The sequence below is a fragment of the Geospiza fortis genome, unplaced genomic scaffold (assembly GCF_000277835.1).
Source record: "Geospiza fortis unplaced genomic scaffold, GeoFor_1.0 scaffold275, whole genome shotgun sequence".
Taxonomy (NCBI): domain Eukaryota; kingdom Metazoa; phylum Chordata; class Aves; order Passeriformes; family Thraupidae; genus Geospiza; species Geospiza fortis.
The window spans coordinates 3525545-3552115 of record NW_005054341.1 but is presented as its reverse complement, the minus strand read 5'-3'; positions in this window follow the sequence as shown (position 1 = coordinate 3552115).

Here is a 26571-nt window from a genome sequence, read left to right as displayed (position 1 = left end):
ACTGATTCCAATTTCTGACTGTAGCAAAGTTTCTGACTAATAAGACACACTTGCTGCTGTCATCAAGGGGGTGGAAAGGGGAGAACTGTCCCTTTTGCTCTGCAGACAAGGACCTGCTTTGCCTGTTCCTGGTTTTCAACTACAACACAGGGACTGCAGTAGGTGACAACAGAGTTCAGCACCAAGTGATCCCCAAGGGACTCTGTGTGACCAACTCTTTTCCAGCTCCTCCAGCCCAGAGGGAGGGACCTTTAGAAGGGGAATGGACAAAATCCAACTGACCTTTGCATAAGCCAAGAGCTCCCTGTCTTGTCGCCCTGCACTGCTGGAACAGCGGGGATGTGCCTGTGGAGCCCCTCAGGTCACTTACCCCTTCAGGTCTGAGAGAAAAATAAATGCTAAAACTATGATGGACCAAAATGATGCTTTAGATAATTCCCAACTTTTTTAAACATTGTCAGGTTATATAATAACATGTCACACTGACAGCTGATGAAAACATTTACTGTTACTTTTTTGAGCAGGCTCAACTCATTAATTAATGATGCATCCAAACCAAAATAACTGACAGAAACCTCCTGCCTCAGCCAGTGTTATGTGACCTTTATTTATAAATGTATCACTTCCACTCAGATGTAGTTCAGAAAACATGTGAAGAAGGAGGCAAGAGGAATTGCTCCCCTAGTACCACATTCAATCCTAAATAAGGCAAGGGGGTGTGTGGGTCTTACCAGGAGAGGTGGGCTTTGAACCCAGCATTCCCAGGAAGGCAGGAATAGTCTGGCAGTGGGAGTGAGAGATTGTAACACAAGCTCATGAGTAGCAAACAAAAAGCCTGCTGTGGTACAGGAAACCTCGAGGTGGGCATGCACAACGAGGAGTATCAAACACATATTGTGGAAATGGACTGAAACAGTCATTCTCATTTCTTCTGTTCAACCAGTCTGTGTCTGGTCCAGTGAACACCTGGGAACACAATCCCGATGCATTCAGTGCTAGAACAGACATTTAGTGGAATTGCAAATATCTTGGATGTGTTCAGTTTGTGCCTGACATGCTTTGCTTCAACTGCAGCACTTGCAGATACCATTCCTATTACACTGCCTACAAATAACTCTGAAATAATTCTTGATTTGGAGTTAGAGAGAGTTTAACTCCCTTCATAAAATAACATGTAAAAATCATGATCAAATGTGACCCTTTTTGACACATTCAAAAACCTAAATGCTCTCACATCAAGGTATTTCAACCTTGTATGTGCAATTAGCAAAAACCTGCAGGGCTCTCAGAGTCTCCTGTGTGTTTCATAGAGTTATAGCCATCAACAATTTCATTTTTTCAGTGTAGGAATGCATCAGTGCACATCTGAAAGTGCAGACCAGCTTTGGGGGCAGAAAGGATGCCTTGCCATTCCCACAAAAGCCTTTACTGGCCCTCAATCAGCAGCATTTCTTCCCTGACACTGTAGTGCCTGCTCTCCCCAAGCAGACAGCACCAATTTGACCGAGGGAACCCAGCAGAAAACAGAAAACACGACATTTGTAAAGACATTTTAAGAGCTACCATTGGCCTCCTGCAGGCCACTGACTGTGCAGCAGAGGTTGATTGCCTAAAATGATTCATTTATTTTAAAGGCAGCCTGCTTCCCACTTCTACTTCCCACTCAGTATAAAATAGGCTGTGATACTGCTTATCCATTACCAACACCTCTGGCACATACATTTAGAATTACTCCTCATTTATCCCCACTGCTATCTGTATTTTAGATCAAATATTCTATCACCTGCTGTTATTTTGGTTAATTAAAATGACCTTGGGAAAGCAGAGCAGCCACAAATATTTAATGCTACCCTGCTGATCCCTGAATAAGTGGAGCGACTGATCTATCAAAAGCAGATACCAACTTCATTAACATCAACTTCCAACAATAGCACCTGAAATTCTGTAACAGCTTCCAGTGCTGTTTCTCAATTATTACAACTCGCAATATTAATATTTATTATTATTATTTCCCAGCTTGGGTTTACAGATTTAATACTGTTAAGTTTAAACCCATAAAAAGCCATAAAACCCACTTTAATCTCAAAGGCTTTGATACCACTCCTTAAAAACTTGTAGAGTTCAGAGGAGCATTTCTGATTTTTAGGATATTTGAGTAACTGTTGGTATTTTTACAGTAAATATTGAAACTGCTGCCCACTCACCCCTCTTGCTGCTTCTTGGCTGTTTTCTTCCCTCCAGGAACTTCACTGATGGGCACAGGGCTGACAGGTGGGAGAGGTTAAGCTCAGCAGGCTCCAGTGGAAAGACTTAGATGGATTCAGCTGGACCCTGTGAGATCTCCACAAGATCACAGCAAACCAGAACAATGTCACAATTTTTGCAAAGAGAAACCTGTGGCTATTATGTCAGCAATAGGATTGTTTGTTCTAAAGCAAATTATTTATGCTCAAGTTCAATGGGAATACCTGGAAACTTTGCTGGGGCTATTCATCATAAGGCAGAGCACACTCAAATTATTCCCAAAAAGACATTCCCAAACCCCAAAGAAAGATTAAGATGGAGAAATAAAATTTGTGAGCAATTGTACTTGCAGTAGAAGCCCTGATCCTATGGCAGGCCATTTGGGAGGAATGGTTTGATTAAAATATCACTGATTTGGGCGTTGAAGCTAAAAAAATTAAAGCTGAGATTGATTTTCCTGCCAGTGTGTTCTAGTAACAAATTGAAGATTATATGTCCTTTAATTACTTGGGAAATGCTCTAAAATTATCTTTTGTCTGGAAAATTCTTTTGGAAATGGACTCTATGCACAATAATTGTTATTGATAAACATTTTCACCTCAGAAGTATCTTCAGGACTGAATGTACACAATCTAATCAAATCTGGAATAATTGTTTAGAAAAAAACTTTCAGCAGAAACTATTTTGCTTTTGCTCTCTGAAAATTGACTTGGTTAATTAATCATGAGGTTTTCAATGAGTATTTCTACTTCTCCAAGGGCAGGGCAGAGACAGGATAGAAGTCTGCCCAAAAAAGGCTGAGCTATTCAGCAAGGTATCCAGCAAGCACGAAGGCTCAGTTTCTAGGGGCTATTTCACTGAATTTTACCAATAATAGAAATAGTTCAGAACGTTCCCAAGGGACCATGTACCCCTTGGACTGTGTACAAAGAACAACTAGCAGGATAAAACAAAAACCACAGATAGAGGTGGACATGTATCAGCACCAGGGGAAAGTGAGTATTTGTACCTCAAGGTGTTTATCTGTGACCAATCTTTCACTGGGAGTCAAAGAAAAACAGAATTCTGATTTATTCATTGTAGACTGGGGGCTTCCAATAGTTCCTTACATATGGAAGAGCCTGAGAAAATCTGGAGGTGAGGGGTAAAGAGCACACCACCAGCAATGGGAGAGCAGGAGACAGCCCTGCCATGAAATAATGATCAAAGGGAACTGCCCAGCTCCCACTGAATGTGTTCCTCTTGGGTCTCCTCGTGGGAAGAAATGCAGGGAGGAGCTGAAGCGCCTCTTGAAGCAGTGGGAGTGAGGAAGGCTCCTGTAGGGCAGGGAAAAGGGAGCTGGGAGGTGATGCAGGAAGGAGAATATGCTTGGGCTGCTGAGCCAGGAGCAGCTCTGGAAGCAGCTCTGTGGTGGGGGAAAAGCCAGAGGAGAGGAGCCATGAGATGCTGGGACAGCTTTTGGGATTATCCCCCTCACCCAAGCCCTGTTTGCTGTTAGTTCAAGTCAGGCAGAGCAAACAATGAAGAGCCATTTCCTGTGGGGACAGCGCTGTGTGGCACTGCCATGCCCTGTGCTGTGGGCAGCAGGAGCCAGGTGAGCACAGCACAGTGATTCCATCATGGAACTGTCCTGTCACTCACTGGCACGTGTGAGCTAAAAACACCCAGCCCCTCCAAGCTGCTGTCTGACAGCTCCAGGATGCAGGATGTGCCTAGAATAGCAGCCTGTCTGCTCTGTGCATATGCTCGTTTTTATAATGATCCCTCATTTGATTCCCTCTCCCCAGCAGGAAGCAGAACATTATGAATGGGGTCACAAAACACCACTGATGAGCTGCAGTGTCAGAAGGCTGAGGCCAAACAAACCGTGGGGTGAAACAAGCAGGTAACAGGTCATGGACATTTTTATGCAGTTTGAAATATTACTAAGAATTTGCCCTTTGAGCCAGAGAGGTCTCAGGCAGGTGGCAGAAACACTCTGTGCCATCCACTGCCTTCACACCCCCTCCAAATGGAACTTTTTTCCTTGAAGAAAATCAAGTAATAACAAGTAGGAAGAATGATTGTAAGGTGAGGAAGCAAAACAGCAGGAGCAAACCTTGGGCTTTTCTATTCCTGTGTTATATAGAGATGAAGCTTTTGTTAGCTGGGGATTCTGGTTCCAAAAAATGAAACATCACTGCCCCCTTCTGTAATCCAAGCCAGCTTTATCCTACCAAAAATGTGAGTGAAGCACTGGGTAGTTACATGTCAGCTGACACCGACATAGTGAACTTGCCCAAAATATTAAACAAAAAAATATTTGTTAATTTTTCAGTGATTACTTCCCTGCCTGTATCAGTCTTCAAGAACCTGGTAAATATCTAGCCCCAAAGAGAAGAAGCATTGAATAAATCCACTGGAATTTATTCATTCAAAGGTTTGTGTATGAGACAGAATCATGTCCACTTCTGAATTTATTAAAAAGCTGTCAGAAATTTCCAGCATTCATTGAACTGTCATCTTGGCCATTTGTCTAAAATGAACTAAATTCACCCCACAGTTTTACAAGAAATTATGTATGAAGTTGATCTTAAATTGCCCTGTGCTCCAGAGAAGGTGGGAACTCAGTGCCTGGGTAACGTTTCCAGAAGGAACCTGGAGATGCTCACCCACACCAACTGCAAATGTTTCCCTTGCCAGCCTGTGCTTTATCCTCCCTCTCTGCAATGCTCAGAATTCCAGTGCATATTCAGTCTGCTCTTGTCAACCACTGTGTAAACCAGCAATGCCCTCACTCTGCCCACATTACCAAGTCCTGCACCCACACTTTCCTACTTGCCAGAGCTTTTCCTTTGACCTTCTCCATATAGAAATACCTCTGGGCACCCACTCCTGCTTTAAGCCTCTTCTTTTACATATTTTTTCACCTACAACCAGAACACTCTCAAGGTTCTCATGCCCTGAAAGCCAAAAAACCCAAACTGAGCTCATCAAACTGAACATTCCCTCATGCAAATAGACTTGAAATCTAAAAATATTTTATTTATTGAAAGCAAGCAGCAGCCTTTAACTGCGTAGGCTGAAACTCGGGATGTGGATGTTCCTGCAGGGCTGAGGCTGATTATTGCTTGGGGAGAAATCTGACCTGCTGGGAGGTTTGAAAAGATTTTACACATCTTTTTCCTTACAATGGAAAGCTCACCTTGTCTCCTATGCTGCTGGAAAGGACTTGTAATGCTAAACCATTCATAGAATAGGTTGAATATGAAAAGGCAAGAGAAGTAAACTTCATGTGCCCACAGGTGGTCAGAAAGTGGAAAGAGCTCCTCCTCTTCTCATGATTAGCCCTGTGGGAAAAGGTGCAGGCCAGCACCCTGTTGAATTGTACACAGATGCAGATATCCTGCAGAAGAGGGCAAGTTTCTAATTCTGCTGACTTGCCCTCTCCAGGCAGAGCATTCTTTATAGTGCTGCAGTGCAGTGAAGAGAAATCCCTGTTGATGTTTACGAATTGCTAAACTGAGACAGCCAAACCATCTGAATTATGAGGTTCTTATACACAAAAATACCAGGAGTTATAGATTTCTTTTGCCACATTAAATAAACACACCAGGACCGCAAGAGTCCCTGTTAAGAGCCATTCCTCATCCAGCCCTGTGAGGCAGAGCTGATTTATGCTGCAGGGAAGATAAACATTTAGGTCTGTTTTGAAAGCTGAGCCAGGGCCCTCACACTTTAATTGCTTTGAACTGCCCTATGATTTTTTATTTCATTTCAGTCCACAACAGTGACACGGAGAGGCACTGAAAGTATAACAGAAATATAATTATCTTAGTGTCAGCTTGATTCACTGGGGTGTGAGTAGCTCTGTTTCAGTCATTACTGCTGGCAAGGCCAGGGATACTGTAATTTTTACAAAAACAACTGTAGTCTGATTCTGGAAATGCTGCCAACCAAGTGTGTGCATCTCAAACCAGAAGCACTGGGGAAGGGATCAGAGGGCTGAGTGCTGCACTGGGACTGGGGAGAAAAGCAAAATATGAGAGAAGTAATGGTCAGAAAAGTAAAACTGGGACAGGAGTGGAGTGTGCATGAGGCATGAATGGCTCCCACCACATGGTGGAAGTTGATGAGAGCTCTTTCCATCCCCACACAAGGTGCTGGGGGATAATTGATAATGCTGCTATCAGTGGATGGAGAGGCACAGAGAGTCCTTTTCTCCTCTTACAAAACCACAGACCGCAGCAAAGGGGCACACATGGACACACACAGGCCCACTGACACTTGGAGCTGTGTCCACACTGAGGAACCCACTGAACTCACTCCAAGCATCCAGTGGTGCAAAGCTCTCTACAACCCTGTTTAAAAAACCCCAAAAAAACAAAACTCAACCTATCTGTAATGTTGAGAAAACACTTGGTGTTTAGACACCAGTGTAAATTTGTGCAGGTGGTCTGCTTGGACTGACTGGGTGACTGCTGTTAAACTCAGCACTGGTTCTTGGCCAAGCTCCTGCTTGCTCTCACTTTGACAACTCACTCCTGAAGTCATTTTCCTGGCTGTTTGCAAAACACCACAAGATGAGGACTACATCATGATGCAGTTTTCTCTGCAACCAGTGCTGCAGCTGATTTCACAAGGCAGCTGCTCCCAGGCACTGCCTCATTTAGGGCTCAGTCTGTAACTGATGGGAAGAGATTTTAGCCCCTGAGAGTCCCCCAGTACAATCCAGCAGCAGCTTTGTGGTGCATTTCCCACATCTTTTTATCAAAGTGTCTCAGGAATTATTCCCTGTGTTCCACACTGCATCATTAGGGGCCAGCAAGGGCTGGGCAAATTTCCTGCTGTGCAAAAATCCAATCCCAGTAAAGTCAGCTACTCCATGTGGGCAAATGCTGTGGCTCAGGTGGGTTCCAGCAAGGAATGGCTTCTGCAATTCAGGAAAGCCACCATTGCATGGCTCCCTGAGCAGTCAGGGTGTCCATGTGCCGACACAGTGCCTTGGCAAATATTACAATTTTGATATGTGCAGGCCAAACTCACTTCTTGGTGAAGCAAACCTCGGAGTTTTGATCTGAAGAAACCCAGATAGTTTCCTGTCACTATTTAAAAAAAGTGTAGCCTTGGTTTTATTTTGGTCTGAAACACAAATAAATCTGGAAATGGTGAAAGCTGCTGCAAAGCAGAATTGTTATTTCTTCTGCCAACTATGATATCAAAGACAGGCATGGATCACGGATCACTGAGCAGTTTTCACTTCTCCCATAAATCCTTAGTACACTGATCTTCTCACAAATATTGACTCTGATTCAGGAATGCACTTAAACATGTTCTTTTGAAGTCAGCATCACAGAGCTGAACCCCTCTGGAGAGGCAGGGGCAGAGGGCTGGGGAGGTGTGAAGGGCAGGCACTGGGGCTCTGGCAGCTCCATGAGCTCATTTTCCCTCCCAGAGGATTGTTCAGAAAGGGCAGCTCAGGAACCCCCAAATTTAACAGCACTCACTGCCCTTTTCCTGCACAGGACTGAGGTTTCAATGGTTTCAAAGCATTTGGCTCAGGGTTCCTGCTCTCAGCTGCTTTATAATGTTCTGGCAGCTGAGCAAATGGTTGATTAGTTTCCCTGGTTCAAGGGTTTCACACCAAACATTGCAATGTGAACTCCTCATGTCTATGCACATCCCTCAGGACTGATCCTGACCTCAAAGCTGCCTCGGTGTGCCCTGGCCCTGCCAAGAGTGAGCCACAAATCCTCTTCCACAGGCAGTTCATGCCAAATTCCACTCCTGAGCTTCATATGGAGAATGGAGAAAAAAGAATTTTTTAGGAATAATTAGGATAGTCACTGTTCCCATTAAAGTTCTACACTTTGTAGAGAAGGATGTTTGGGATTTTGGATTGGCAGATCTTCACAAAATGATGCTGGTTGTTTTGACATAAAGTCACACTGCCCATGGCAAGGTATTTTTATTTCTAAAGTTCATAATGAAACCCCTGAAATTCATCAATTCCTATTTTCCTTCCTTAGAAGCTTCTGGGCATGCTAAGTGCAGTCATTTCTTTCTTGGAAGAAGTTCCCATCCCCTGGATCCCAGTGACAGGGTTGCCACCACAGCAGAACAGCAGGAGATGGCACTGCCCTGTGAGGGGGAGAAATCAAATGGAGACATTTGGAGATGGGGGAGGTTCGCTGCTCACTGTCAGCAGCTGCTAAAATTCTTGCCATGAACTGTGTCAGGAACATTGACAGTTTTGGTGTACAATTCCCACCATTCAGGCCAACTCGCAGCTAAATCATTTAAGCTTTCTAAATATATCCCAACTCAAGATACAAGCAGGATTTAAATCTTTTTGCTGGGTTATTTTATGCATTCTTTGCATTGTGCTAAATAGGGCAGGGATAAGAAATAGAACAAAAGAAAAGATTGTTTTTTATTTCACTACAGACTTCAAAGGCAGTGGATGTGTAGTGTCTAGAAAAAATGTACAAATGCACTCTCAAATGGAAGAAATTGGATAAAGAGAAGTTGTCATCAAGAAATGTCAATAGAAAATGCTGTAGCCTGGGCTGTAATGCCTGTTTTTTAAAGAAAACATTACATTCAGTGCTTTCAATACTCAAAATTGATTCTCAGGGAGGAGGTTGTTTGTGTTTCCTCTGCCATTCTTCTGTAAAACCCCACAGCTAATCAGAGATTTCCAGAAAGTCCAGGAAAATCTCGTAAAAATTACTGATCAGAAAAATCTAAGACAAATGTTCCACAAGTTCATATTTCCTTTTTTTAATCCACAGACTGCAGGACAGATGGATTTTCTGAAAAGCATTAAAATGCTGCATCAATAGCTATCAAATCATTCCTACTGAAATAATTTCTAAATTGCCTTCCAAAATCATAGGTGCAGACTAAGCAGAGCCCAGGCAAAGGAGCAGGCAGCCAGCAGAGCATCTCCTACAATCCCAGCCCCTCAGGAATCCTTTCTCCCCTTGCCTCACCTGCCCCTCTAAGAGCAGGGGCTGTTACCACCCTGGCCCCTTTTCTCGTCTTCTCAAGCCTCGCACAAAGTAGAAAACTTAAATGTTCTCAAAATGCCAAGTATCTGTTTGGTTTTTTGGGATTTTTAAGAGTAAGTTGATGAGAATAGAGCATTCCAGTGTGTCACTTGATTACAAAATAAACCCAGCCATGAGCAGGAGGTTTTCTGAGGGCTTGCTGCTTGTGCTCACTTGAGCAAACTCTGAGCACTCCCTGTTGGAGCACAAAGCCAGGGGCAACTTGGTCCTTTTCCATGGAGCTGCCTCCATCCTTTTGCACTGCTGAACCCAAACCCTGCAGGAAAGCCTGAGTGCCTTCGCCTGCTCTGCTGGGCTGTGCTGCCACTGAAAACCAGGAGAGGCCACATCTTCCCTGGCAGTTTTCACTTGACTGCAATTAGACAATTTGCAGTGCTGGGTGGGCAGTGGCCAAGCAGCTGCTGGGTAAACAGCCTTGGGGACTGGCAGCAGAACCTCTGCTAGACTTGGAAAACACATCTTGGAAAAAACCCTAAATAATGGCTCTGGATCACAGTCAGTTCTATTGTCTGCCCTCAACAGAGACATGATCTGCTTTATTTTTGTTCCTTTCCTTCAAAATTGCTGCAAGGGAACTCCTTTTGCTGAAAAGTGATTTGAAAGTCTCTGGAAAGAATCCAAATCCAGTGCACCTTTCAGGATGGGAAAATTCTCTCCAAGAGTCCAACGGGAAAAGCTGGGGGAAAAGTTTTAAAAACCATTAAACCCTGAAAGCTTCTGAAACTTCTTTGTTTATATCAGCTGGTATCTTGAACACCCAGAACCAAAGAAGGAGTTGTGCTGTGAAGAATCCTAAAATTGCCTCAAACATTCACACAGAGCTGCACAGACATTGGTTCTGTTTTAAAGGCTGCAAAGCACAAACAACATTTTCTGTAGGGAATTCCTCATCATTTGGATGCACTTCTGATAAATGGGGTGGCCAGTGCTCCCTGGTTACTCTGTAAATGATAGATTTGTGCAAACGAGTAGGTTTGTGTGCTCTGTAAAAATATAGGCTTAAAATACAGAACTGCCAAACCTGATTGCAGAGCACTGCTGAAAAGATGGAAAACAGAGTCCTCTAGTGGCCTCTGCTCGCTGTAACAGTAAAAGCTGTCAGCAATTTAGGGGAGAAAGTGCTTGGTCTGAAATGTGACCTCACAAGAAATAAATCTTAGTCTAAAGCAAATAATAATTAGAGAATATTTCCCCCATGGACGTCCATGAAATATATCAGAGTCTGGAAAAGATCACAGGATCATAGATGTAGAAACAAGTGGAAAAAACGATTTACATAAACTTTCCAAGAAAACAAGGAGAGGGTGAGGAAGCTTTGCCAAAGCACCTCTTAGAGGAGCTAATGAAAACATGGCAAGGGGGAAATGGGATACTGAGGAAAGTAAACACTACACAGGGCACAGGCAGGGAGGCCTGCTTGAACACCAAGTTCACAAGATTTCACCTCTTCACATCAAAAATAATGTCCATAATTTGGCACAGTAGACAGGTGAAATAGCCATGCACGTGCTGCTGAAATAGGTATGTATGTGTTGGTGCCAGATTTTTAGCTGTTTTTATTCAAACTAAGAGTTCACCTCTGTGTAAAAAAAAAATTAAACTGCATGTTCATGCATTAATTTTGTAGGAATCCTGAATAATAGCTCATGACTGCAATAAATTATGAGAATGAAGTTTTGTAAAATAACCATCTCTCTCTGAAGATATTAAAATAGTGGTATCAATAACAAGCAAATTGCAAGAGAGCACTCCTAAATTACACAATGAATTTCCTCACATCTGCTCTATGCACTGTCGGGCTTTAAGCAATCCCCTGGCCAAGGCACATAAGCAGCCCTACAAACCTGGCCAGCAGCAGTTCAGTTTCTGAGGAAGGTCTGTGTGGTCCTCGTACCAGACAGCTCCCAGCACTGTCTTTAAAACCTTATCTCAGAGGAGCACTTGCAAAAATCTGCTCTCCCTTTAAAGAAGAACCTCATCAGTCAGAGCTGGGGGGTCATCTGTCAGGACCACCAGCCTCCCCCAGTCCAGCATCTCCAGCTCCACCTCTGCAGAGTTAGAGCATGAAAAGGTGAGTTCCACATGCAAAAATTCCAGGGTCAAGCCTTGCCTGGCTCTGTTTGCAGATGTATCTTCAAACCTCTACTCCTACACCTGATTTTTCCTCTCAGTGCTGGCCTGGCTTTTATCAGCTTTACTACTTGTAGCTCACATTCCTATCACAGAAGTGTTGCTTAACTTACACACAGACATAAAGTAAAGTTTGAAAAGATCCCATCTTTCATCCAGCAGGGGAAACAATTCCCTTTGAACATGCTGTCAGCCTCAAACAGGGCAAGGGATTGGTGCAGAGTGCTCAAACCAGCATTTTGTTTTGTATTTTGACATGTGCTTCCAAAGCATCAAAAGTTGCTGTGTCTGAACCAATGCAGAGCTGCAAACCCAACAAGCCTGTGGAGATACAACTTGGAAGGCAAGTTCAATGTCAAACAGGCAAAGATGTGCAATAACCTGGGACAAAAAATATCAGGAAAAAGATCAACCCACCAGCTAACAAATGGAGGAGTGCAAATTAATTTCCATAAGGGCTGTTTTAACAGTAGGTGTGACCACTCCAGTGCCAAACATAGGCTCCTTTTCCTCCTAAGTGGGAAAGGAGTTTGTGTTTGGAAGTACAAAATTCTGAGTGCTGTTGTGCTGCCAGCACCATCACCCACACAAGCTGCCCAAGGGACACAGTAAATTGTGATTTTAAAAAATTGTGATTATTTCCTCAGATTCAGTAAGAGAATTATTATCTGCAATGACAGTGCTTGGTGCAGCTTGCAGAGGTGAACTCCTGCTTGTGAGGCAGGGTGTCAGAGCAGGGGGCAGAGGAGAAACTCTTTATTTACTGGTGTGCCAGGGCTACATTCAAAGAGCAGGAGATGCCTTTTATGGCCTCTGAGTCCAGCAGAAACGATGGAGATCACAGAACCACAGAATGATTGAGGTGTCAGGGATCTCTGGAGGTTGCCTTGTCCAACCCCCTGCTCCAGCAGGGCCACCTGGAGCAGTTATGAGTGAATCTTACTCATGGCTGGAAAAATCACTGTCATTTCAGCCAGCACTGAAATGCTGTTTTCTTTCAGTTCATAATGAAAGAAACCTCCACCAATAACAGCCCTAATTGTTATTAATAGCAACAGTTGTGCTGGACCTCAGCTTCACAAACAAAGGTGAGCAAGAAGGTAAAGATGGGACATTCCCTACAACCCTGCAGGGCCTCTGTGCTACAGCCCCTCAGTAAATAGGAGGCGGGTGCCAGTCACCTTTCCACCCACATTTCCAATAACAGGGACAGATTTTATGTTCAGTTCTGGGATGGATTTCTTGTTGGGACATTGAAGTGGCACAACTGGAAATGTCAAGTGCATTTTACTCACTGATGGCTATAAACATACACTCAGTGCTCCATGAAATCCAATTGCTATTTGCATTATCCAAACATGGTTATTTTCCAGCCAAAGTTTCTACAACTTCAACTCCTGGTTGTGTAATCACCTGCCTAACACTGCAAGTGCAGAGAAGCCTTTTTGTTCTCCCTGCAGTTCAAAGAATAACCTTTGTCTGCCCTGGTTATCTTTGCATATCCAGTCCCTGTACCCCAGAGCTCTGGCTACCCTCAGTGCAGGCAGGAGGGGGTGACATCTCTCAGTCCCTGCAGAAGCTGCTCCATCAGCATGGTCCCTGAAAGGCCACTGATGACCCCATTGCTTCTTCCCCATCCATATCCTAATCATTCTGAGGAAAGCAAAGAGTTCTTCCATGTTCTTATGAGGTCTTCTCATAGTCTTAATTGAGGCTGTGGGCATAATCCAAATGCAAGTCATAACCATAACAATTTAATTAGAATTATTAAATCCAAAGAGCCAGAAGTACTTAATTAAATAAACAGCTTGGTTTGTGAGCAGAGACATACTTCAGATCACTGCAGTCATGAAATTCTCACTGTGCAAAAAGATGAGTTGCTGTTTGATACCAATCAATAGAAGAGACCATTGAACAAACACCTTCTGACTTGGTTTCCAAACCATCCCATTGGTCCCAGCAGTTTGTCCCACAGATAAAAATAATGGTGCAATTGTGTTTCCAGTCTTGCTGTTATTGGTATCTAAATAACCCCTGACAAGAGCAGACAAAAAGAGGAGGCAGATAGTCTGTCAAACCTCACAGGCCATTGGCACTGTCACCTCGAGCAGGGCTGGGGCTGCCAGGGCTCCTGTCCTTGTCACTCGTGTTCACAGCATGGCCTTTTGGTCTAAGGCTCAGAGAAATACATGGACATGGAGCAGAGATGTGTCCCACAGAGACTGCACTGCTGCACAGGGCCAAGCAGGGAAAATACCTAAATTGTGGGATCACAGAGCAGCCTGAGTTGGGAGGGACCCACAAAGATCATCCAAGTCCTGTTCTGGCCGTGCTCAGAACAGCCCCAAGAACTCCTTCCTCTGCCTGAGGGGGCTGTCCAAATGTTTCTTGAACAAAGGTGTGGAAAAGAAGAGGGATAAAAGATATGGAAAAATTCCATCATGTATTTAGAAATTATTACTGGAGATGACAGGCTAGGAATCCAAAGCACATATTATATATAGACAGGGCATTGCAAATCTCTTACAGGTCTCAGGCAGATTGCTGGCTTTGGTAATTCCTCCCCTGAGGTAAAACCCTCCACATTCACCTGCAGTAGAACCAGAACTTCCTTCCTATGGCTGGACTTAATTCTGAAATGTGCAGGTGACAAGGAGCCAAAGGATCCTCTTCCTTGGCCTGGAACATGTTCAGCGCATTTGGGATAAGGAAACAAGTACAAGACATGGAATTTCCATCTGCTGCTCTCTGGCCCCACAACTTCCTTTGTGCCTTTACCCACCTTGTGCCTCAGCCCCTCTGTGAGCCGGGCCACTCCAAATGCACCCACACACGTGTGGCATCTGTGCATATTCACAGCCCACACAGCAGCCACACAAAGCCAAAAACCCTAGAGGAAATCGTCTGGAGCTCCTTCCCAGCTATTCACCGTGCGAGCAGCAGATGGCATCCCTCCTGCCATTCCGTGTCCGGGTACTGGGCTCCCCCTGCTCGGCAGCCCCTGCTCACCTCCAGCCCCAAATCCTGCCCGAAGCCTGCCCCTGCCCACCTCTCCTGTCTTTTTGGGGCCTCCCATCACTGCAGGAGCTGCCAGGGGAGCTCAGCCTGCCAGGGACTCTGCTGTGGATTTTCTCCCTCTTTCCCAGCGTAATGCCAGTGCTTGGCAAAATCCCTGCCCACGGTGGAGCTCTGCCTGGAAAATCCCTGAGGATGGACAGGCAATTGTGGCACTGCTGCTTCCTGGATGAACAAAGAGCGGGCAGAGGAAGAGCTTCACAGCCTTGTAAAAAAGGCTGTTTGCAACAAGAATTATCCCAAGCCCAGTGATTTCAGTGCTGCAGGGCTCACTCACTTGGAATTTGACTGTATGATTTGTCAGCCCTTGCTTGGTAGGAACTTTGAACTCTGCTCTTTGGTGTCAATCTGTGTTGTTTTCTTCCTTTGAAAGAAGAAATGTGTCCTGTATGAAATGTCTTAGCCTGGTAATAATTTTTGAGTGATGTTTTCCTGCAAAGAAAACAAGCAGTTGTCTGCATATGCCATCCCCAGCTCTTCATGGGCTTCTCCTTGTGCAGTTGCTTACCCAAGCACAGAATAAAAGGGGCAATAAAAGGCTTTGCTGGCTCTTCATACAAATGTACAGGAGAATTCAGAAACTACACCTGGCAGAGAGAAGCAAATCCACTTCCTCAGATTAGGACTCACATTTCATTATCTGCTTTGTGCCCTGCTTCTGCCAGGTGCTGACTGATGTAAACTTTGTCCAGCTCAGTTCAAATTCAGAAAGAACCAAAAAATTTCAACTTTCCCCTGCAGTTTCTGTGATATTTCCCAGTGTAATTATGATCTCTATGAGGGTTTTAGACAGCAGAACAAAACTGAGGAAACTCAGTTGTAACTTTCTGTCTGGACTGGCTGCCCTGCATTGTGAGGCTCATGGCAAATAAAGCCTCCCTGCCATAGCATGGGAAGTTTGCTATAACCAGAAAAAAAATTATCCAAGAGCAACAATATTTATTTTCCACACTCCATTAGTAGCCCAGAAGCAATTCAAGCATGTTACTAGAAACTGAACCCTGCTAATTAAAAATAATGTTCCAAAGCTCCACTGATGTGTTTTGCATCTGGAGCTGGCTTCTGCAAATAAACATACACAAAACCAAGGACAAATCACAATAAATCTAAGCAGACAGGTACAAGCAAATTGGTCTGTGGAAGTGACATGTCTCTCTGCTTAAATGTCTACCACAAATCCCAAGGAGACGTGGTAGGATTTAATCTAATTGGGTTTGCCACTTCCCTGCAGCTTAATGTGAGAATAACAGCAATTATATATGACTGTACTTAGCTCAGTACCAAAAATCCATTTATTAGGCTATTAGAAGCTATAGAAATCTGGGCTTTGAGATCATTTGGATATGCTGGTTACACACTTGGCCTGCTAGCTGTTTTGTGGTTACAGTTTTAAATTGCCACTGATGAGGTGGTGGTAGAAAAGCAGATACAGTTAAGCACTTCAATGGATGGCATAGAAAGGTTTTCTTCTCACTTCAGGATCCATAATAGCACCTTAGAAGTTGGCTCAGTGCTCTGAGCCAACTCAGGAGACTGAGAAAACCAAGAAGCTGCTGAGGTTCAGAAATCTGCTGATCATAAAGCAAAGCACCTTTGCATGTGTGGGGTCCCACAGAGTTGGCACAGCATGGCACAGAGATGCCAAAAGAATTATGTTTAAGGCCAGCATTATGGGGCAACAGAGGGAAGAGCCTCCAGTTTTTCAGCATTTGAGAGGGCGCAATTAGCAAGAAATGTAAGAAAAGCCATTGGGCCATTCCAAAAAAAATGTAGCCTTGTCACTCTCCTGCCTGTTCAGTTCAGGAGGGGAGCAGGTGACTGATGGGCTCCCATGGAGCTCAGCACGAGGAAGTTGCACAGCCCAGTCCTCTAAGCCTTTGTCAGCTCACACAGCCATCATAAAACCCTTCTTGCCAAACAGATGTTTGCAAATGAGGCTGTAAACCCTCACAATTTCATTTTTCTCCTAAACCACGGTGAGTGCTGGAATAAAGGTGGATTTTTTTTTTGAAGTCTGAAAATCTCCACCTGTAGGCACAGCTCTCCAGTGCTCACCCAGTGGGGCAAACCCCTGACAAATGGTTCCTTCGGCTCCCCCCACGCTCCAGGGAGGGCCTGCAGTGGGGGAGGACTCAGGGGCTCTCTGTGACCTCTCTGACACCCCTCACGAGGTATTTGGGCCATATTCAACCTGCAGATTTGTTTTCTTACAACACAAGATCCTCACATTCAGCACTGGATTTACAAAGGCTTGGTTTTACTCCAACAAAGTGAGTGACAGCGTGCCCATGGAGAGAGTGGCTGTGAATGTTTGACTTTCCATCCAGAAAGTTCCCAGCCTAACTTTCCTGGCAGCTGAGATGTTGATAACCTTGCACAGCAGTCTGGGTTACACATAATTTTAAAGAGATTTCTCTTTCCAGGCTCAGCTCTGATCCAAATGGACAGCTATCACAAATTAACACAATTCCACTGAGCTCTGCTTGAATCAGACACCCCACTAATTACCTGCTGGAATTCAAAGAATGTTGCTTAAGGTCCCTGTCCAGCTGCTGCAAAGTGGGAAGTGAATAAATTTAAACCTAGTTATGGGCATTGGTTTTGGGGTAAAAGAACAGTGAACAGAAAGGATTGTTTAACAAAATCATCATCCTCATTGCGGCACCACAAACATGGGTGACAACCTCTCTCCAAAGGTGGAGGCATCCTGACCCAGCCTGGTTTTCTGCTGCCTTCTAGCCTTAGGATTACTTTAAAAGGTTATAATTAACATAAATACCCTGACTGATGTCTGAAATGAATGCACAGTTCGAGGGAGCAGCTTTAGGACTGGCTGTGGATTTGAAGTCCCTTTTGTCCCCACACACTCTGACTCCTGTCCCCACTCTTCGAGGGATGGCAGTGGCATTAGGCACTGCAGTGGGGCAGGCACGGCTGTGCTCCCTAAGGAAGGTCCTTATCTCCTCCAGAGAAAGGCACCAGGTGAAGTAGAAACACTCCCAAATCAGCCCAAAGGCTGCTGAGGGCCAGGCACCACCCAGCTCTGAGGATGGGTGGGAAGCACAGGAGAAAACCCCCACTCTCCTGTAAAAAACTGGTAAAATCCTACTGGGAAACACAGGCTCTTGTTTATCTTCTGCATGTGGGATCTCACCTCTCTTCACCTCACCTGGCTCCCAAAGAAGCAGTGGAGAGGAACACACAGAGGTCTTCTATGGTACCAGGTTTAAACTCCTTCCTAGGTTCAAACACCTGAATGAGGTGGGTGCAGCTCCCCTGGGCAAAAAGTGGTTTTGAGAATATTCACCTTGATCAGCCCCAGTCAAGGGCCAATAAAATCCTAAACCTTCTGAGGAAACTCTTTAACCAAAAGTTATGTTTAACGTGCTCACATCCTTCTGGGAGTAGGAGGGGGGTGACCAAGCGTTTCCCCCAGAAAACCTCTAAATTGTAGCTGGAATGGGGATGCACTAAAACACCTCTGACTCCTCAGAAGACACATCCTGCAGCATTACAGTTAGAGACACAGGAATTATCAGGATGGGATCTCAAATGGCTGCAGTTTATCACACCCCAGCAAATTCACTGCACCACACAACCTGATGGCACATGACAAAGTGTGACAACTGATGTGTATTGCTCAGGAGAGATTGTCGAGATGTGCTGAATATTTTCTAAACTGCTATCAGAAAACATATGTTTCCAAGGGGTAATGATACAGTGGGTCTGAATAACTCATAAAAATTATGAATGAAGTGTTCTCACCTTCATTTGACCTTTTTTACTTCTCCAGCAGACAGAGCTAAATGTGTGGCACACCAGAATGCATCTGAGGAAGAGACAGATGATAATAAGAAGCTGTTAAGAGCTGCTCACTCTGCTGGCTCTATTAGTTCAGCTTGCTTGCACAGAAAGAATTTCCCTGCACGTGTGAACATGAGCACAGATCAATAAAGGGAAATATCCAGGCTGATCCTTTCTCTGCCTGAACTCCTCCAAACAAGATGCACACACACTCCAATGTCTTGTGGAAGGCTGGGGACAGGGGTTGTGCATGAGGAACCACAGAAATTGTGGTGCTGTTCTCCCTGCACAGAGCATCTCCAGCACCAGCTGGGAGCACTCACTGCACCCTTGGCTGATGTCACAAAGGTATCTGGAAGCTTGAACTCTCATTTTCCTGTCTCCTACAGCCAAGGTCTGCTTGGCTACTCACCTTGTCAGAGATCATAAGAGATCTCACTTGCCTTAAAAATACAACTGCTTGACATGTTTTTTAAACATCAAAAGGAGAGCAATATATTTCAAATGTCAAGAAGAGAGCAATACCTGTGTGCCCTTGGAAACACATACAGGCTGTAAAAATACAGTTTGGTCAACCAAAACAAAGCATCTCCTGTCCATAAGAAAGTAATGCGCGCTGGCAGGAATGGGTGCAATGCAATCAGCCTGCCCTAGGACAGGAGCAGTGCCTCCGTTTAAGGCTTCATAACCTGTCTGCTCACACCTCACATCTGTCAGTTCTTTTTTCCCCATCATCACCTGTCTGTGCTGAGTTTTCACCACATCCTGAGTGCTGCTGGGAATGCTTGGTGCTCTAAAGCCTTTGTCAGCTTTGGGAGCTGTCTATCCCTTTCCCTATCTCTGGGTCAGGTACTCAGGTGGTTTGGTTTATCCCAGATAAAACACTCAATGGTATTTTAATTTCTGTAAATGTATCCAAGCCCAGCCAGAGGGAGTTATCTCCAGTGGGCACAGGGATTCCCAGCTCTGATGTGCCCATGGCATTCACTTCACCTTGCCATGAAGGCCCAGGGAGTTTTCAGGGCGTGGAGTTTCTGAGGCATTTCAGAGTCTCCTTGTGTGACTCTGCATCACCTGCCTCACTCTGCTGCCAGTGCCTGGGGCATGAGGAATGGGCAGCATTTTGTCACTGAGGAAGGAGTTTCACACACTCTGCTAAACAATCCCCCAGGTGCTGCTGTGACAGCTGGAAGGTGATTTTCACAAGGCTCTACATTTCCTCACAGTTCAGCCTGTGCTCTCCAGACACAGCCAGGGCTATGCACAAACCCTTGGAAAGGATTTGTGTCTATGCTGGGAGTTCTCAGAGGAACTCCTGAGGGGGAATTACATTTGGAGAGGAGGGGGTACCCAGAGCAGGCACCCCAGGAACGTGGTTGGGTCTGGTGGAAGATGTGGGTGGGTGCTGAGCTGGGTCCAAGGGCTCCTCTGGGAGGGCACAGCCAGACAGGTGCTACACACATCTCCCTCTGCTCCCTGCCTTGGTCTTTGCCATGTTGAAGCATCAGGGAGCAGGCAGCAAACAGCATTGAGGACATCTATCAACTGATTGAAGCCATGCACAGGAGTCTGCACAGCAAACACAATGCAGAAGTGCTAAACCACTACAGGTGTTAGAAAGGCACGGGGTAAAAAGGAGGGGATTGCAAACGGGAGGGAGAGAGCATCAAACACAAAGGAAGTTGTAATGAGAGCAGGAGAGTGAAGAGTGACAATTCAGCATGGGAAAGATAAAGCTGGAACAAGAATGGGATCAAGAGAGAGCGCACAGAAAGGATGGGGAGGAAGAAAAATTTGAAATGGAAACGATGAAAATGGAATATGATTTCCAGAGGGAAAGAATAAGGGTGAATGAGGGTCCTACTGGGTCAGCCCATGCATATTTAGGCAGTTATAATAAGGTAAAATTGCTTCCTCATTACAAAGAAGGGAATGATGTTGATATGTTTTTGCAGTCTTTTAAAAAACTGTACAGAACTTATAATTGGTGAGAGGAGGCATGGGCAGCACAGTTCAGCCCCTGTGCCATGGGAAAGCCCTGGAGGCCTGTGCCAGGCTGGTTGATAATGACTGCCCTGACTATCAAATTGTGCACAGAGCCTTCCTGAGAAGGTATGGGCTTGACCCCAGACACCTGCAGGGTTACACTGGGGTCTCCAAGGAAAGGATCTGATAACTCCTTTCCTGAATTGGCTGTAGAAATTACAAATTTATTTAACAGGTGGATAGAAGGTGAAAAGATATCTGTATTTCATTTTTTTCCCCCTTTTTTTAAATGATGAAATTATCTTGAGGAGCAGCTTCTAGAAGATGTTCTGAAGGATTTGGGAGCACACTAGACAGAAAATTCTTCTATTAAAATTTTCAGCCTATTAATCAAAGCAATGTTTTCATGAGAAAAGTAACAGGAATCCTACCTACTTCCACCAAGACTTGCCCCTTCTTTCAGAAACAACCAGAAACAGACAACAAAGTGCACAACTTCCAGAATTTTATAAGCCACAATCTATTACTTCAAGAACATAGTAACCTAAATCTCATTGTATTTTATATGCAGAGACCACAGATATGCCTTGGAGTGTGATGGAGGAGATCAGTTCTTGTGCTTAAAAAGAGTTTTACAGGAGCCACTTCAGATGCAGTTTGTTCAGAGACCCTTGGCGGAAGCACTGACAGCAGCCTGTGTTTCCAGGGGTGGCTGGCTCCTTCCTCCTGGAAAGCATTACCCACAATGCATCCACATCCCAGCCTGGATTTCCATTTCAAACAAAGCAGGAAGGACTGGAAAGTGGCTGCAATGGGAGACAGATGTTTTTCTCTGCTTTCTGAAATATTTACTACTTGTAATGAGTCTGTAAAACTCAACGTTGACTCAGCTACTGCATTCCCAAATTCCTTCCAGATTCTTAACTTAGTCTCCTCTCAGTCTGGCAGTGTCCTGCTGTTTGTTCTCACCCTTCCCTGCAGCTCCAGGGGCAGCACATCCCTTTAAACAGCACAGCAGCCCCGAGGTGCTTTGCACCAGGCCCTGCAGCCAAGGCTGGAATGAAGAAATTTGCTGTCCTCAATGTCATTTTCTGTTGTTCATTTATCCTTTCTCTTTTTAACTCACCCATTTTCTCATTTACTTCCTAATACCCCGAACAGAATATCCATTGTACTTTTTACCTACCTCTGACCATTTTATCTTCAAATTCCCCCTGAGCCTGCCTGTGTGTGGAGCCCCCTTACTGCCAGCCTCATTTGGGCTTTCATTTCATTGGCTTTTCATGTTCTGGATAGGTTTTGGCATGGATAATTTCCTGCATTTTGAAGTGAGAAGAAAACAGTGTTTTTTCCCCTTCAACTCCTGCTTCTCCTCTAATTCTGGTGTAAAAGCCATCTATCATCTATAAGGATTTCAGTGGAGGAATCACCACCACCTCCTCACATTGTATTTCCCTCTCTCTACAGAGATCACATCCAGACAGGGGCTTCACTGACATCAGAGGGAGCAGATTTTGGTCTAAAGGCATTTCTTGAACATTTCCCTCCAGTTCCCACACTTGCATGTGCTCTACTCTATTTCCCAAATGTGCTAGTGTGAAAAGAGCTGCCTGGGGGTCTCTTTAGGGTGGCCACTGCCATTATTTCTGTCACCTTTCATGGGGTCTTTGCCTGAAGGCCCCAAAGTACTTCAGAGAGATGTCAATGAGACAGAATACCAATGTTTACACGTGATAAACAGGGAAATGGAGGCACAAAATGATTCACACAAAGTCACACAGCTCAGAAAAGTCCCTCAAATTTGTCATGCAAATGATATAACTTTGATGCAGAATTTAATCTTGAATTCCTTCTTCCTATCTCAGCCCTGACAGAGAGAAAAATCCTTGAGAGAAGCAGTGCCAGCTCCTGGCCTGTCCATCCTAGTGGAGCTGTTCTGGCTCAGCAGCTGCTCCTGACTGATCATTTATCCCCAGCTGAACAACTCCAAGCTAAAAGAATTCTGCCTGTGCACTTTGTTGAGCTTGCAGAACACATCCAGGGAAAGCACATGCTGGATGGAAAGGGAGGTTCAGGTGCTCCTGTGCTTTGGGGGTGAGCATTAGAGCTCCACATAACAAATAGGGGGTTATTTTAATCTTCTATAACTGCATGAGATTCAGATTTTAATTGACTTCTTCCCTCCTGAACTCATCTCATAAAGTGTGTTAGGTATATCTGCTGAGTAAATAGGAGACAATAATGTGTTTAAATGTGTGTCTGGAGAGTTTCTTCCACCCAGAGCTGAAAATCGATACAGCTCTGAGACACATCTCCTGTTAATATAACTTTTCCTTTCAGCATGTTCCTAACATGTTTAGTATTTTTCAGTGTTATTTTGCTGGCACTGAAAGCCCAACCTGTGTCACCAGATCCCTGAAGTGGGACTCCAGGGATGTGTATTCCACTCCTGGAGCAATTTTTAACATCTTGGACAAGTAAATACAGCTCTCCAGGCCCTTCTATCCATTCCCAGCCATTCCCTTTTGGGCCTCATTCCTGTAAAGATGTGTGCATTTATTTGGTTGTATAAACTGGGAAGGTATTTAGTGACTGGGAGCAGTCCAGTGACTTAAAGTTACTGTTAAATCCAGCACCTGAATCTCTGTAAGACACAGCTTTGAATTGTGCACTCTCAGATTGTGCTGAATTGGGATAATAAAATGTGAAGCTTTCAAAGACAATCTACCTGTAGCACCCCCAAAAAAGCCATTTCTGATGCTCCTGTCTGGCCTCAAAGTCAGGTTTCAGACTTGGGGTTGAGCAGGGAGGAAGTTTCAGGTGAATTGCATCTGTCCCTGGGCTCTTACAAATAGCCTGGATTTGCCCCTCTGGACTAAACGCTGTCAGCCTGAAAATATACACTGGAAAAACACTCTCCATTTCCTGCCCAAATCAGCCTATAAATAACCTGTGCAGCCCAAGGTGGCCCTGATCCCACCTCAGGAATGGCTGCTGTGCTGCAGCAGTGACAGCAACAAAGAGAGGGGAATTGGTTAAGTACTTTGGGGGTTAAAATCTGTGCCCTGCACAGTAAATTTTATGGCCAAGAGTGAGTCTTCTATAGTCTCATTTATTATTGCAAAAATGATTGGAGCTGGGGACCATGACACTATTACCTGTTACTGCAGATTTATTGAAAATTAGCAATTCCATTTATATCTATGAGATTTCAGGGATTATTCTGTTATAGACTGGAAAACTGATAGATTTATAATGCTGCTGAATCCAGTTGTACCAACTAATAGAGCCAGTGAGAAAATTTAGAGGTTTGTACTCCTAAAGGAGTTAACCTTTGGATAAAGAAACATTTTTCAAGTAGCATCTGAGAAATTATTGGATTCATAAATTCTCACTGCTGCAGCACAAAAAAATATTCATTTCCTGGGGTTTATATTTTTGTTCAGAAAGATACAGAAGGCAAAATTTCATCCAAGACCATTCCACTCCACTCAGAGCCCTGCTCTAATTGCTGCTGTACCTTGTGTTAACCCTTTGGCATTTATTGGCAGGGCTTGCCTGGCTGACCCTGAGGAAATTTTCAAGGTATGAATCTTCTAAATCCATCAACATTGTACTGACTTGAGTGAATCTGATTTTACCTTAATTTTGACTTTTGTGTAATTGCTGGACTCCTTAAAAATTGACCCAAACCTACAAAAGTATTAAATTCCTTTAAGGATGTTGGGAGTTTTTAGGATTTTTTTTCTGTTGTTTGTTTTATAATGTGTGAGATCTCTGACTGTGGATGAGCTTGTGTAACTCAGCTTTCACTTTTCCATGACTGTTTTAGTATTGATTATTGCAAAAACTGGAGAAGTGGCAAAGAAGTCTGCAAATTATCTAGGAATATATGAGAAAAATCTAATGGGGCCCCAGCTCCTTAGTAATGTGAGAAGAGTGATCATTGTATTCCTGCAGAATACAATTAAAATCCATCACCCAATAATACAGATCACCCAGGATGCTGTTTCTGTTCCCATTCAATATTCCCCAATCCCTGCTGTTCAGGCTGGTTAAGGAGGTGGCTGGGCCTCATTCAAACCCCAGCCCTGCTGAGGGAAAACATTATAACTTCTCTGGGACTACCCCAATTTCTCCTAAGGGAGCAGAGGTAAGGAACTGTTTCACTGATTTCAGCAAGGAAGTTGGAGGAATTCAGGCTTGGACACTGGACTGTGAAGATTCATTTTGGCTCTTATTAACTTATGGCTATTTTTGTCTGAATTACATATACACATAAACAGTTTTGGGTTTTTAATTACTTTTTAAAATAATTCAAGGGTTTAGAAATCATAACAGCTGCAGGTGCAAAGGTCTGAAAAAGAAATAAATGTTGAATTTCAGTTAAAGTAATCCAGAGTACTACTATTTCAAAGGGGAAGAAGAATGACAAGTGTTTGTAATAAGGACCACATCCCCACCCCAGTGGCATCAACTGAGTTTGGTTATTAACTTTGGAAGGAAGGAAAATCCTTTCTCTGAGAATCTCTAAGGAAAAGAGCCCCTGGAATTACCCCATCATTTCCCAATCAATAAGGCAAAAATGGAGTGTGCAAAGAATTATGATTCCATCCCTCTGTCATAACACTGCACCTGTAACTTGGGAATAGGGCAGTTCTCAGTGTCCATGGCTTCATGGCAGCCACAAACCAAGTTTAAAATGCCCAACAGAATTTTTATTTCTGTTTATATTGAATATGAACTTATGGATGGGATATTGCCAGCTACAAAAAAAAAAAAAAAAACAACAAAAAACAAACAAACCAGAAAACCAACAAAAACCTGAACAAGAATATTCTCTTTCTGTGTTCTACTATGAAGTTGGTGCTGGCTTTTTAGCCAGAACAAATCAGCACAGATCCATCAAAGGCTGAGCTGTTGCAATTTACAGCTTTTCAGAATCCAGCCCAGAATGCACCAGCTTCTGATTATTGTAAAATATTGTAAAATATCCCAACTTTGCTGAATTCCTCAGTGCAGAACCAAATATAAGAACTGGACATGGAGCTACATTTCTGTATAAGACTTGGTCAGAATATGGACTTTCCCCTCCTTGTATAAAGTAATATAAAGTATATTGGATTTCAAAGACTGTAGATCATTTTACAACAGCAGTGACTCCTGTTCAAGCACAAGAAAATATCCTTGATTATAACTGAAAGAGATTTCTGGAACTTTTTCATGCAAACCCATTTTTGCACCTCTAAGGTCTTTTCTGAGGACCAAACACAACTCCTGTGGTGATGAATTCATGGCTTTCAGAACCATTCTCCTAAGGAGGCTCAGTGGATGTCCAGAGGCAGGAGTTGTGCAAGAATGATGCAAGGCAACCAGGAAGAAGTTGCTGAACTAAATAGAAAATATTTATTCCCCCCAACAGCTGCTGAACTCCACCTGGAATATTTTTCTTTATGTTGTTAAAGGACGCTTGATCATGCCCTGATATTATTTTGCTACAATAATCAGTGCATCAGCACTTCAGACTATTGTGAGGGCGGGTATTTTAGCCCAGAGACAGGCAATAAAAAGGAAAGTGAACAAATAAGGAGTAAGAGAGCAAGAAGGCACGCTAGGTTCTTCATGTAAATCAAAGTTGTTCCAGAAAAGCTGGGAAAGAGAGGTTGCTATTTCCAACTGAGAGTCAACTGAAAGTTAATGGGGACATCACTAAAGATCACAGACAAATGGGCACTGTACTTTTAATGAATATTTTATTCATGTCACCTTTAAATTAGTTAAATTTGATAGGATGATAATGTAATGCAAAATGGCTTCCTCCCCAGACCATTTTAGGTAGAGGCTAGATCAGAATTTAATTTTAGGCTAATGCCAGGTCAAAATTAAATTTAAAAAAAATTATGGTTGGAAAGTAATAAATCCAAAGTGACCAATGGAAAAAATATTAAGTTAATGAGATGTGCAAGCCATTTAGAAAAGCACAGATATTTTATATGACATATATTTTTCTTAGCTGGAAACAAGCCATTTTAATACCTGGTGATAGGGATGAAAATTGGGAAAGCAGAAGGGAGCACTCTTGAAGTTATTGCTATCAGGTGTTGAAAAAATTATGAAGATAAATGCAAAAAGCTCATGGTGGGGGTATTCATCATTTCATCAGCAAGCTTGGTAACAACTTAAAACCCCTAAATTCCCCTTTAGGTATTTAAATCTGTGTTCTGCTGCTCAGGGTGTTGGCACTCACATACACCAAGGAAAAGGTTTCCAAATTTGGTTC